This window comes from Asparagus officinalis, chromosome 7 (assembly GCF_001876935.1).
Source record: "Asparagus officinalis chromosome 7, Aspof.V1, whole genome shotgun sequence".
Classification (NCBI taxonomy): Eukaryota; Viridiplantae; Streptophyta; class Magnoliopsida; order Asparagales; family Asparagaceae; genus Asparagus; species Asparagus officinalis.
This window is the reverse complement of record NC_033800.1, coordinates 150,540,438-150,553,097: the sequence shown is the minus strand read 5'-3', so window position 1 is coordinate 150,553,097 and position 12,660 is coordinate 150,540,438. Positions and strand designations below refer to the sequence as shown.

The 12,660-nt window shown below is 43.6% G+C and overlaps 1 protein-coding gene across 1 annotated transcript in view; it reads right to left on the bottom strand.

Annotated features, from left to right (window-relative positions):
* The window catches only part of LOC109850768 (NAP1-related protein 2-like), a 27,010-nt gene that overhangs the window by 13,563 nt on the left and 787 nt on the right, over positions 1-12,660 (bottom strand). The window lies entirely within an intron of this gene.

Here is a 12,660-nt window from a genome sequence, read left to right as displayed (position 1 = left end):
GGGAAAGAGAAGTCCTGTTATGGAGTCTCGGCAATTCCCGAAAAGAATGATGAACAGATTCCAGCTTTACCACTTTCTGAAGAAGAGCAGGAATCTTTTGCTACAAGGAGTGGTAATGAATACCATTATAAATATCCTGAAACCTCTAACCCAAATGCTACAACTCTGAAGGAGCTGGGGATAGTTGTAACTCCTCCAATAGCTGCTGAAAAGCCGCAACAACCGGCTAAGCAAAAAGAGAAAGAACCTCAACATAAAGAGGTTCAAGTTCCGAAGCAGTCTCGTTTCAGTCGACCGATCGGACGAGATAAACCGGAAAGCTCGAACGCACCATACCGTTTCGACGTCATGGCTCAGTTAGCTAATATCCCAGCAAGGATCACGCTATACGAGTTGTTGCGTCTCTCGAAAGAAACCAGAGAAGCTTTACAAGAAGCTTTGGCTGATTCTGAAGTATTCCTCACTCAGATCAAGCCAACTCCTGGAGGACTAGAGTCATCAGTACAGCATTGCAATCTGGCAACCACCAAATTTCCTTGCATTGCTTTCACAAAAGAAGACATGCAAGTCAGGAATTCAAAGCATGATAGACCGTTGTATTTTACTGGATATATCGGTTCGAGCGTTGTCAACCGGATCTAAGTCGATCCGGGTTCCGCTGTTAGCATCATGCCACTTCGGTTGATGTACCATCTCGGAATCCCCGCCAGCAAGTTAGCCTCCACAGGAACGGTTATCTATGGGTTCAATACTAGCGGGTCAAGACCGTTAGAAAAAATCCGGGTGAAGTGTCAACTCGGAGATTTGAAGTCTGAAGTCACCTGCTATATGATCGATGCGGAGACTTCTTATAACTTACTGTTGGGTCGTCCATGGATCCACGGTAATCTTATAGTTCCCTCCACCCTCCATCAGTGTTTGAAGTATGTTGACACTAATGAGGAGGTCAAGACGGTGGTCGCGGATAAGCAACCATTCAAGGGGTTAGAAAATTACTTTACTGACTCCCTTCTTTATGGTGCTGAGTCCGAAACTGAACCATCGGCCCATGGCACGGACAGCGGAGAAGAAGCTGATACCGAAGCCGGGCTCGATTATAGTGAAGGTCTTGTACTAAATGACATTGAACATCTTGTAATCGGTCTTGACGGTGATGAATCGTCGGACGAAAGTTGTAACTGGCAGCTTGCCGATGAAATAATAAATCATGATTTAGAGTACTCGCGTTGTCTTAATGATGTAATGCAGAACTTGTATGACGACCCTAGTCTACATATGCCACTTCGTTTGTCTTGTACGACGACGAAACACCTCCAAACTTCATTCGGAATAACTGTAATACTACCCGCGAAGACAGGGGGTGAAAAAGAGATAGTCTTTGGAAAAGGGGAACCATCCCCTACACCAGATCATTTCTTGAACATTAATTCGGATGAAGAAGAACCCGGGTGATATTTCTCTCGGTACAGTTCACAAGCGAATGATTATATGACGAACCAAGGCTATGACCTCTCGCTTGGTGAAGGTCTCTATTTTGGTCAAGGTGTCAGGGTTCCACCCCGTCCCGCTTATGTACCAAAAGGAAAACCGGATAATTATTACAGTCATAAAAAGGGTCTAGGTTATGCCTCATCATCTGATGACGAATACGGCCAACAGATTATTAGCCAACTAATAAATAAGAGTGGACATTCATCTGATGCTTCAACTTGGGATTCTGACGTGAGCATTGGGGAAAGGGTCAAAACTCTCATGTCAAACATGGCAACGGTTGATCCTTCCACAACTGAAGAAGACGATCAGTTGCCCACTTGGGAAGATCCTTGGACACATTACATGAATATCCAATACGGTGATCGATTTGAGCAAAGAGAACCTCCTACAGAGGATAAAGTAGTCCAAATTGATATGGGTGACGAAGCTAACCCAAAGCCTATATTTATCAGCGGTGATCTTCCAACGGATGAAAAAGAGGAACTAATCGCCCTCATTCGAGAATATATCGACGTATTCGCTTGGAATTACGAAGATATGCCGGGACTAGATCCAGAGGTAGCAATGTACAACCTTAATATTAAACCGGATGTTAAACCCGTCAAACAACAACAGAGACGGTTTCGTCCGCAAATTATGAAGGCAATAGAAGCTGAAGTTAAGAAGTTGATTGACTCGGGTTTTGTCAGAGAAGAACAACATCCTGAATGGTTGGCCAATATTGTTTCAATCCTTAAAAAGAATGGAAAAATCAGAATCTGTATCGACTTCAGAGATCTGAATACGGCCTGCCCCAAAGACGACTTTCCTCTACCGATTACGGATGTCATCATTGACAACACATGCGGGTTTGAAAGGATGTCATTCATGGATGGATTTTCTGGGTATAATCAAATCAAGATGCACCCGGATGATGAAAAACATACAGCATTCAGAACACCCCTAGGTGTCTTTTGTTATACTGTTATGCCATTCGGTTTGAATAATGCCGGTGCCACATACCAACAAGCAATGACGAAAATCTTTCAAGAGCACCTTCGGAAGACCGTCGAATGCTACGTTGATGACCTGGTCGTTAAGAGTCGTGATAAAAACGACCACATTAACGATCTGAAGACAATGTTCGAGCTTATGAGAACTCATCAGTTAAAGATGAACCCAACTAAGTCTTTCCTTGGAATGTCCAGCGGTAAATTTCTTGGATAAACATATCTAGCGAATCCACCTATTCTCGTTGCACCGAAATCGGGCAAGCCGTTTTTGATTTATGTCAAAGCGACGAGCCATTCGTTAAGTGCATTACTTGCACAAGACGACGATAACGGTCACGAGCAAGCTGTGTATTATCTGAGTCGTACATTGGTAGGAGCTGAGTCTCGTTATCCAATGATTGAGAAGGAATGCCTCGCTTTGGTATTCGCGATTCAGAAAATGCGACATTATTTAGTCGGACAGACGATTTATGTCATTTCCAACATAAATCCCGTCCGAGTGTTCATGACCCAACCGGCTTCCATGAATTGGCGTCTAGCCAGGTGGGCTCTACTCCTATCGCAATATGACTTGTACTTCAAGCAACAGAAATCTGTTAAAGGACGAGCTATTTGCGATCTTCTGGCGGAAAACCCTACGAAGGATGTAGTCGAATTGTACGACGATCTGCCAGATGAAACTCACGAAGTTAATACCACCTCACATCAATAAGTGTGGCAATTGTACTTCGATGGGGCTTCCCGATCAACCAATGTAGCGAGCGCACCCGGATGTTCTAAAATCTCCTCAGGAGTGGGGGTCGTTTTAGTTTCCCCGGGAAAGCATGTCTTACCTAGAGCATATTCGTTGACCGAACCATGTTCTAATAACGTAGCCGAGTACAATGCACTGATAATTGGACTCAACTTTGCCAAGGAGCTGGGGGTCGAATACCTTGAAGCTTTTGGAGATTCTCAACTGGTAGTTAATCAGATTCGAGGAGAGTATGAAGTCAGAAATCAAGACCTGATTCCATACCACCAGGTGGCCATTGAGGTGGCAAGCTCGTTTGAAGAATTTTTCATCGAGTACGTTCCGCGTCTCTAAAATATATACGCAGATGCATTGGCGGCATTGTCAGTATCTCTGGCTCAGCCTCCTGAGACAGAACAATTAATCACAGTGAGAACTCACCAACTTATCGTCCCTATCTACGATTCGGTTTCCAAAGAAACATATTCAACAGGAGTCGAACCCGAAGTTCGAGATTGGCGTTTTCCCATTATCGACTACGTCCTACATGGTATACTGCCTGAAGATGTAAAAGAAAGGGAATCGATTCGGCGAAGAGCGCCGAGATTCTACTACAACGCCACAGCGCAAACGTTGTATCGACGATCATACGATGGTCTTTTACTCCGTTGTCTATCAAGCAAAGAAGCAGAACAAGCACTCAAAGAGGCGCATGAGGGGACGTGCGGTGCACATCAACCCGGTCCGAAACTCTGTGACCGACTTAGGAGAATTGGATATTATTGGCCGACTATGGTAAAGGATGCGGTTGACTACGCCCGACAATGTCAAGCGTGTCAATTACATGCAAATTATATGCACATACCTCCTGAACATCTACATCCTTCGGCGACATCGTGGCCGTTCGAGACATAGGGAATGGATATCGTGGGTCCTATTTTTCTGCCTTCAGTCAAAGGGGACCGTTTTATTCTAGCAATCACCGATTACTTCTCGAAATGGGCAGAAGCAGTTCCACTTCGAGAGGTGAAGACGAGTGATGTGATCAAATTTATCAAACACCATATCATATATCGATACGGTGTTCCGAGGCGAATAGTGCACGATAATGGACCTCAATTCGTCAGCAACGCATTTATCAAGTTCTGCAGTAAATTCGAAGCTGTGAACAAGACTATCATCAAAATTCTGGCAAAATTGGTGAAAACCAATAAACGAGATTGGGATGAAAAACTCGGCGAAGCCCTGTGGGCTTATCGTACCACCGTCCGTACGCCAACCGGAACCACCCCGTATGCCTTAACATATGGGTGTGAAGTCGTCCTTCCATTAGAAATACAGATTTCTTCCCTCCGTATCGCTCTCACAACGGGTATGACGACGGAAGAACATTATCAAAAACGTCTCGAGGAATTAGAGATGTTAGATGAGAAACGCTTGGAAGCTCAACAACAGATCGAGTTTTATCAAGCTAGAATTTCCCGGGCTTTTGACAAAAAGGTCCGACAACGAAGTTTTAAAGAAGGAGATTTGGTCCTCGCCGTCCGAAGACCTATGATTCTCACTTCTAAGAAGAAAGGCAAATTTGAACCTAAATGGGAAGGACCGTTTGTGATAGAGACAGTCTATTCAAACGGTGCTTACCGCCTGATTACTCAGGAGGGTAACAAATTGATGATGCCAATAAATAGGAAGTTCCTGAAAAAGTATTATCCATAATACGTTCAGGATAACCTATGTAAAATGGGAAGTTCCTAGAGAATCCTGTATAGGATATTCCAGGATAACCCGATATCAGTTGATTATTCTAAATGAAGACTGATTATGTGAATAATCTGTTCTTAATTATTATAAAAATAATTAAGATCCTCTTACTACCTTTGTTGAGATGAGATTCAATGATAGTTAATCTTTCCTCACAAAACCCTGTCACGTGATCATGGAAGAGGAGATTCGATGATTTGTAATCTCACACCATGAAACCCTCACTGATCGGATCAACCAATAGTCATCAGTCCGTATCAGTCAACAAATTATTTTGTGTCAAATTCTTATGTTTGAAATCAAAATTTCCCACCGAGTAGTTTGTGCAAATCAACAAACTTATTGTTATTTGCACCCTACTCCTATTCCTCACTTGGTCAAACCTTTAAACAGTTAGGACCAAAGCCAAAATCCCCTCTTGATTCCTTCAATGAACGAGAGGTCCACAAACTAAGCGATCAAACCTTCCTACAGTTAGGATCGTCTCAAAACTCCCACTTGGTCAAACCTTACTATAGTTAGGACCATAACCAAAATCTCCTTTCGATTCATTTTGCGAACGAAAGGTCCACTTTTGAATTAAGTAATCAAACCTTATGACAGTTAGGATTATTCAAACCAATCCAGATTCTCTAAGTGGAGATCCCACTTTGAGTTTCCCTTTGCACCAGGAGATAGAATATAAAATTCTTCCTCTCCGATTTTGGGTTTATCTCTACCAACAAACAAGAGACCAGGAGATAGAATATAAAATTCTTCCTCTCCAATTCTGGGTTTATCTCTACCAACAAACAAGAGACCAGGAGATAGAATATAAAATTCTTCCTCTCCAATTCTGGGTTTATCTCTACCAACAAACAAGAGACCAGGAGATAGAATATAAAATTCTTCCTCTCCAATTCTGGGTTTATCTCTACCAACAAACAAGAGACCAGGAGATAGAATATAGTTCACACATGGGGGATGTTATCTCTATCCCTTATTAGAGATAAGCCTACATCTAACACATGTAGCCTACATATTCAACAGTGTAGTTCAAAGTCTAAAAGAGTTTAATTCTTTTAGCCCAACGTTATATGTGAAACGGACCTAGATAATTCACATACTAGCCCGACTCAAACGATAATCGGTAAAAGCATATCAAATCCGTTGACGGCTGAGGATTTGCCAAAAATCCTATAAGTATTATGGTTATTTATTCTAAATAAGAATAAGTAATCATAATAAAATCTCAATGAGCAAAAGGATTCAATATATTGATCAAGAGTGTTCACACAAAACTACAAAAGTATATGTCCTCCAATTACAAGAGTTTATATTGACGAATCTGATCTTCAAGCTGCGAAAGCTCTGACGCACGAGCCTGTTCAAGCTCAGTTGCCAATTTAACTTTGAAGGCTTCTTCGTCAACATTCTGAAGTTCGGCGACCTCCCGCTCCTTTTCAGCAAGTATCTCATCCTGAGTATTCAGTTGCTGAAACAGGTCTTCTTCAGCTTGAGTTACTTTTGTCAACTCAGACTCCAGGATTTCACGAGCATCCTTGGCATTTACAAGTTGTTCTTCTAAGCGGGCTATCTCCGCTTGGTTCGACTCTAAGTCCTGGCACAGATTAACTTTGGCGTGTGTTTTCCTGCCAACATTCACCCTAAGTTGAGTACTGTAGGCTCTTAGCTTTTGGAGTTCGAGATTAGCTGATTTTTGAGAATCACGCCACGCTTGTAACTTGGAGTCCATACGAGAAGCAATATAGGAAGGTACGCTTTCGGTTCGAAGACCCTTCAGAAGTTCAACATGTTGCTTCAAGTCGACCATATAAGCGTTGATCGAATCGGCTAACTCGTTATATCCTTCCTCTCTGATCCCTGATATATAACGGTCAAGAGGTCTCTTAAAATTCTCAAAGTGCGATCCTTTGGAGAGAATACGATCGACCATAGAATTCAAAAAGGAGATGAAGCCGTGGAGATCAGAGCAAATGCCAGCCTTATCAGGATCATCGTCTGTTAACAAAGCTTGAATGCGGTTTGATAATGTTGAGGAAAGAGCTGACATGAAGACAAATATGTTAGTACAAAATATATGCGTGCATGCATAACGATGAGTGGAAGCATACCAAGTTGAACAGAAGAGCCTTCAGCACGATCTTGTTCACCCAACGGGGCTAGTTCAGCCTCCTGAGCAGCCAAAGTCGATTCAGGAATGGCAGCTTTTGACGCACTAGCTACGTCAGAAGATTTTTCAATCTCAACCTCAGAGAACTTTGGGTCTAAGTTGAGAGGCTCCTTGGGAGAATATTCTGCAAACAAGAGAATCGCAATGAGTATGATAGAATAGTAATCAGAAATTTGAAACAAATGACGAGTTAAACTTACCAGCTCTGGACACCACATCGGCTGATGTACCAACTTCTTCAGTTGGTCTCGCTTTTGTTGCGACCGGACTAATCTGGGGAGTGACGGTCACTTCTATCATCATGGGGTCTATAGGAGTAGAAGGTTGAGGTTCAAGAACTGATGATTGCAAATCAACCTCAGTTCCTGCCCATGGCACGAGTTCACTACCCTCCGGTCGATCAGACGTTCCAGTGATTATGGTAGTATCAGCTCCAGCAGCTGGTCCTATAATTCAAACACTTATATGATTAATCAAGTTAAAACATATATGTATGTATGTATGGAGTTCACAGAACCAAAGTCTTACTCTCAGAAGGACCTGCTTCTGTTGAACCGACTCCAACGTTGGATTCTGTGGCCGCACCAGGAGTTTTCCCCGATAATAAATCGGAGATATATTGATGGTCGCCTTCAGAGAGATCGAAATTGAGGTGATGCTCATTGAATTCCTCGACCTCTATTGCATGCGTGGCCTCTCCTCCAACAGATTCTTTCATTATGGCATCTACAGAACGTGTTGAATCGTAAATGACACGTAAATTTAAACGAATTTGCTCAAAAAGACGATTAACGTTACCTTTGTTGACCGAGACGGATTCGAGAGCTCCACTACTTGCACCCACTTCTTTTAGCTTGACTAAAAGGAGACAAAGCGCACTGGTCATTAAAGGAGGCACACGATCTGACTCATTCATTTCTCGGATTTCTCTTCCGAGGGGAGAAAGATCAGTACCTGTATCCGCAGCCGATGGATCAATATCAGGAAGCATCCTGCATTTGCTGGACGAAGCTGGTCTCCTCAGTCTCCATACCTCCGGGAGAAACAGCATCAGCTGGCAATTCTCCTTCTTCTCGACTCCCTGCAGAAGTTGAGCATGAAATGAGTTCGAGCGTTAAGAAGCGTGAAAGCAATAAAAACGAATTGTTACCTTGTTCTTCTGAAGAAGCGCTACGGGCAGACGTTTCCTCTAAAGTGGGGAGATGAACACGTGGTTTAGAAACGGCTTTCTTCTGTCTTTTCATTGGATGTACTTCAGAACCTTCATGACGACGTTTTGTGCGTAATTCAGTTCCAGGAGGAATCTGAGTTTGAGCCTGAGTGGAAGATTGAGATCTTTGCCTACGAGTAAGAGGCACTGTATCCTCTTCATCCTCTTCGTCTCCACTGAGAACGTCTACCGTCATCCGATTAGGATAGGTCATAACGACTCTCTCTCTCCGTTTTTTCGGAGCAGCTTGTGGTTGGGCCGGAGCGATGGAAGGTCTTACAAGTCCCCTTTCAAAGAAAGAATCAGGGAGACCAGCTCTTTCATCAGAACTCAAGCAAGTCTCACCCGCCTCTTCAGAAGTCTCTGTTTCCTCACTATCAAATTCCTCTTCACTACCAGCTGGAAGAATCGGTTCCTTTCCTTTTCTCGAGGATTCAGCAGCCTCTTTTCCTCGAGTCGACACCATAGCCTCATGAGTCGCCTCTGTCGCTTGCTGCGGAGCTGATAGCCTCACGAGTCGCCTCTGTCGCTTGCCGCGGAGCTGCCTCTTCCTATGAATCTGATACTCTCCCACGTCGAGTGACGATATTAGCGGCAATCAACCACTTACAAAAGAGGAAGGTCATCCGTAGAGGCGGTGCCTCTAAAGGGAGATCGAATTCAACATTTGTGCAGCCGACAATACTCCAAGACCAAGCTCTCGCCCCATCAATAAGTCCACCTCGAAAGCTAAGGTGACGATTCGGGTTGCCGATATAAATTTGGTCATAGCCGAATTGACGGGCAAATCGACATGGAAGATAGGGCTCAATGTGGCAAACGTCCCTTACCCTGAACAACAGATATCCAGGTCGGATATTCATCAGCCATCTGAAACATCCAACATCTAGAACAGTACAGTTCTGCCTCGGGTCTTCAGCATCCAATAAAGTTGTGTTGTAAGTGCCGTAGAACCGAGGGAAGCAAGGGAAGAATTCCCAACACTTATGAATTTTGAACTGCCTCGTTATGTCCGGCCATCGATGGTTGATCCATTTGCAACCCTCAAGGGTCTGTAAAAGAGGAAGACTAGGATCCACCGTCTCAGGAGCTTCCATTAAATCTGGCCGGTGCAGAACCAACCATGTCATCAAATAAGTGTAGGGTAATTCTAGTTTCGGAACAGATATACTGGCAGAGGGTTTCTTTTTCTCTTGCGTGAATGCGGAAACTAACTGCCGTAACCCACTGTGAATAGCCGCCACCATAGCAGGAAGCAAGGATAATCTGCGACCTGTGGCTAACTGGACGGCTGGATACAACACTTCCATTGGCATAGCGTCGGATGACTGGTGAGGAACTACACATCTCTTCAACCATATGGCCAGAAAGCCAGCCAGCAGAGTAGTGGGGCGAATCGGAACACCAGCTTGAAACAGATAAGAGCGGAATTTAGTTTCGTGCGAAAACCCATCTTCTGAATGAGAAGTGTAAGATTATGCGTTTATTTTCTCCAACAGCCGATTGATGTCACCCGGGCTCAAAGGAGATAATCCACGTACCTCTTCTGATCGATCCTCCAGGTTCTTGAACAGATAATCGGCGAATTGCTTTAAGCTGACCTGGGGAGATTTCTTCCTAGCTTTGGTATCCATCTCAGCCATAGCTATATGATAATGACAAGTCAGCTCCCATAAAGTCTCGTGGGTCACAGATGACCGATCCTTCATCTTATTAAGCTGACTGGTGGTTGAGAAGAACTCTTGATATGGAACATCACCTATGGGCAAGCCAGACACCTTCATCATTTCGTGCAATGGTAACCCGAGCTCCCCGTTCTTGGTGAAGAACGTATTAGTGTCAGAATTGTAGATCTCGAACAAACGGAGGAAATGACCTACACTAATTTGCAGACCATGCATGCTGGCACGGATCGGGACTTCCAACCCTAGTTCTGCTAACTCTCGCCCCCAACGGTTCAACACATATCGAGTCATTCTGGTCCACCACCATTTATCCCCAGAATAATGGACCCATCCATAACATCTGAAACTCTCGTGGGGTAATTTCTTCTTCATTGCAGCCAAACGATTCTTCACGGTGTTGACCTGCGCTGTCTTTTCATTCTGAGGTATATTGTCTTGGCCTAAGACACCCGGATGAAGCCCTCGTATAGAAGCTCTTTCACTGGAACCTGGAGTAGCCTCTTTCCCGATGAAACCGCAATGAATACGTTCGTGGTTTTCGGTTAACCTCCAGAACATTCCACGTCCAACCGATAAATTCCTAAACTTTAACAGTGAATGCTCTCGAGGGATAAAAGGCAAGTATAGGAATGACGAACCATCCTCGTGTAACCACTGCGCAGGCTTGCAGAAAGCAATCGCCGGATCCTTTATGGAGTCACCAAACAAGAAGTCTGGTTTCCTTATACATTGGTTTGAGTCCTGCTCTGAAATTAATGTTGCGTCCGTGATTAACCGTCGCAGAATACGGCAACTACCTCGTTGAATCAACTCTCGGGCCCCTTCGCTGTAATCTGACTTGAACTGAGGAGCAGACTCGATTAACGGTATCCCCTCATAATAAGAATGAGTGACACTATTCTGGCCCGTAACTGCATCGACGGTGAAGATTGTGGCAGGAAAATGGACTGATACAGGAGATACACATAAGCTGTGTAAGTATAGCCCTAAAATTTTAGAGAAAACGGTATATCTTACTCCATAAGATATAGTCGCTATCTCATAACAGGTGTGACGATTTTCCATCTACCATATGTATAAAGGAGATATGCGTTACTATGCACGAACATTATAACGGCATACCAGAACCTTTCAATACATATGGGATGATATGAAATCGCCCATGTGTATTATGAAGTGTGTTTTGTCCAAGCAAAACAAACACTTTTAAGCGTCGATCCCCTCAAAGGAGGATACCGGCTCTTCTCGAGGGTATCTCAAATGATACAAACGAGGATCTGCATGCAAATACAGGTACATATATATGAAATTGACGAAATACAATATTTAAATTCGTGAAAGGGCAAAAGAAATATACCCCCATGTGAAACGGCAGCGGGACCAGTATCTTCAGGGGACTGAGCAGTCGAGCGGCCTCGGGAACTTCTGGATCGGCGCGGCGACATGATGAGTGCGCAAACTACATTCAAACCCAATAAGAAAATTAGGGTTTCGGGCTCAGAATCAACAAGGATAACACTCAAATACATCACAATATGCGCCAGAAACATTGCATGCAAAGTCACAGTCAAGGAAAGTTGAGATTTTTTAAGAAAGAGAGTGAACAAACCTTCAAAATCCGAGTAAAATCTCCACAAACGAAAGCTCCACACGAATCAGAAACGAAGAGAAGGAGAAAAGACAGAGAACTGGTCAAAGCTTGCAGAAAATCGCCCAAGAAATCAACAAAAATCGCCCAAAATCCGACGTGAAAAAACCCAGAAAAAACCCTAAGTCGGGGTTTTATAATCCCGACTTCGCCGTGCGGGACAGACTTTACTGTCTCGCACCGCGAGACAGCATATACTGTCTCGCACCGCGAGACAGCATTTACTGTCTCGCACCACGAGACAATATAAGTTGTCTCGTATCACGAGACGGCAATGATTGTTTGGCGATATCATGCTGTTTTAATACACATGGATACTCCAATGGATACACGAGTCTAAACTGTTTTCCTACATTCGACGGAAAGGTTCTGGAGAATATTACTCTTGATATTCTTAAGAATAACCTGACGAACTTTCGAGAGACAAACGAGCATCAATCTGGAAATACCAACTTCAATTCAAGATCTCAACAACGGTCGAGCGATAAACGCAGTGCCGGAGAAGTATTAGCTATTCTACAAAGAACTGAATAGACTAATGGATGAAGAGATCAAGAGTTGAAGCCATGTTACAGATTCTTCTACACGATCTACTCAACCAAGCATTGAAGGGATCGTAAGTAAAATTTATCTTATCCAAAGTATCTCAGACTCTTCTATAAAAGAATACGTCTGGAAATACTTTGGAGGGGGTATCTGTAGGCATCAAAAAAATGCTAATAGATATCCCAAACATAGAGAAGATCACTCAAAAAATCACAAGAATTGATCTAATACTGTTTTTGGAAAATCAAGACAGGTATGAACTGTCTCGCCAGCGAGACAGACTTTGCTGTCTCGCCAGCGAGACAGACTTTGCTGTATCGCCAGCGAGACAGTATTTTGCTGCCTCGCCAGCGAGACAGACTTTGCTGTCTTGCCAACGAGACAGGTGTATACTATCTCGCCAGCGAGACAGGGT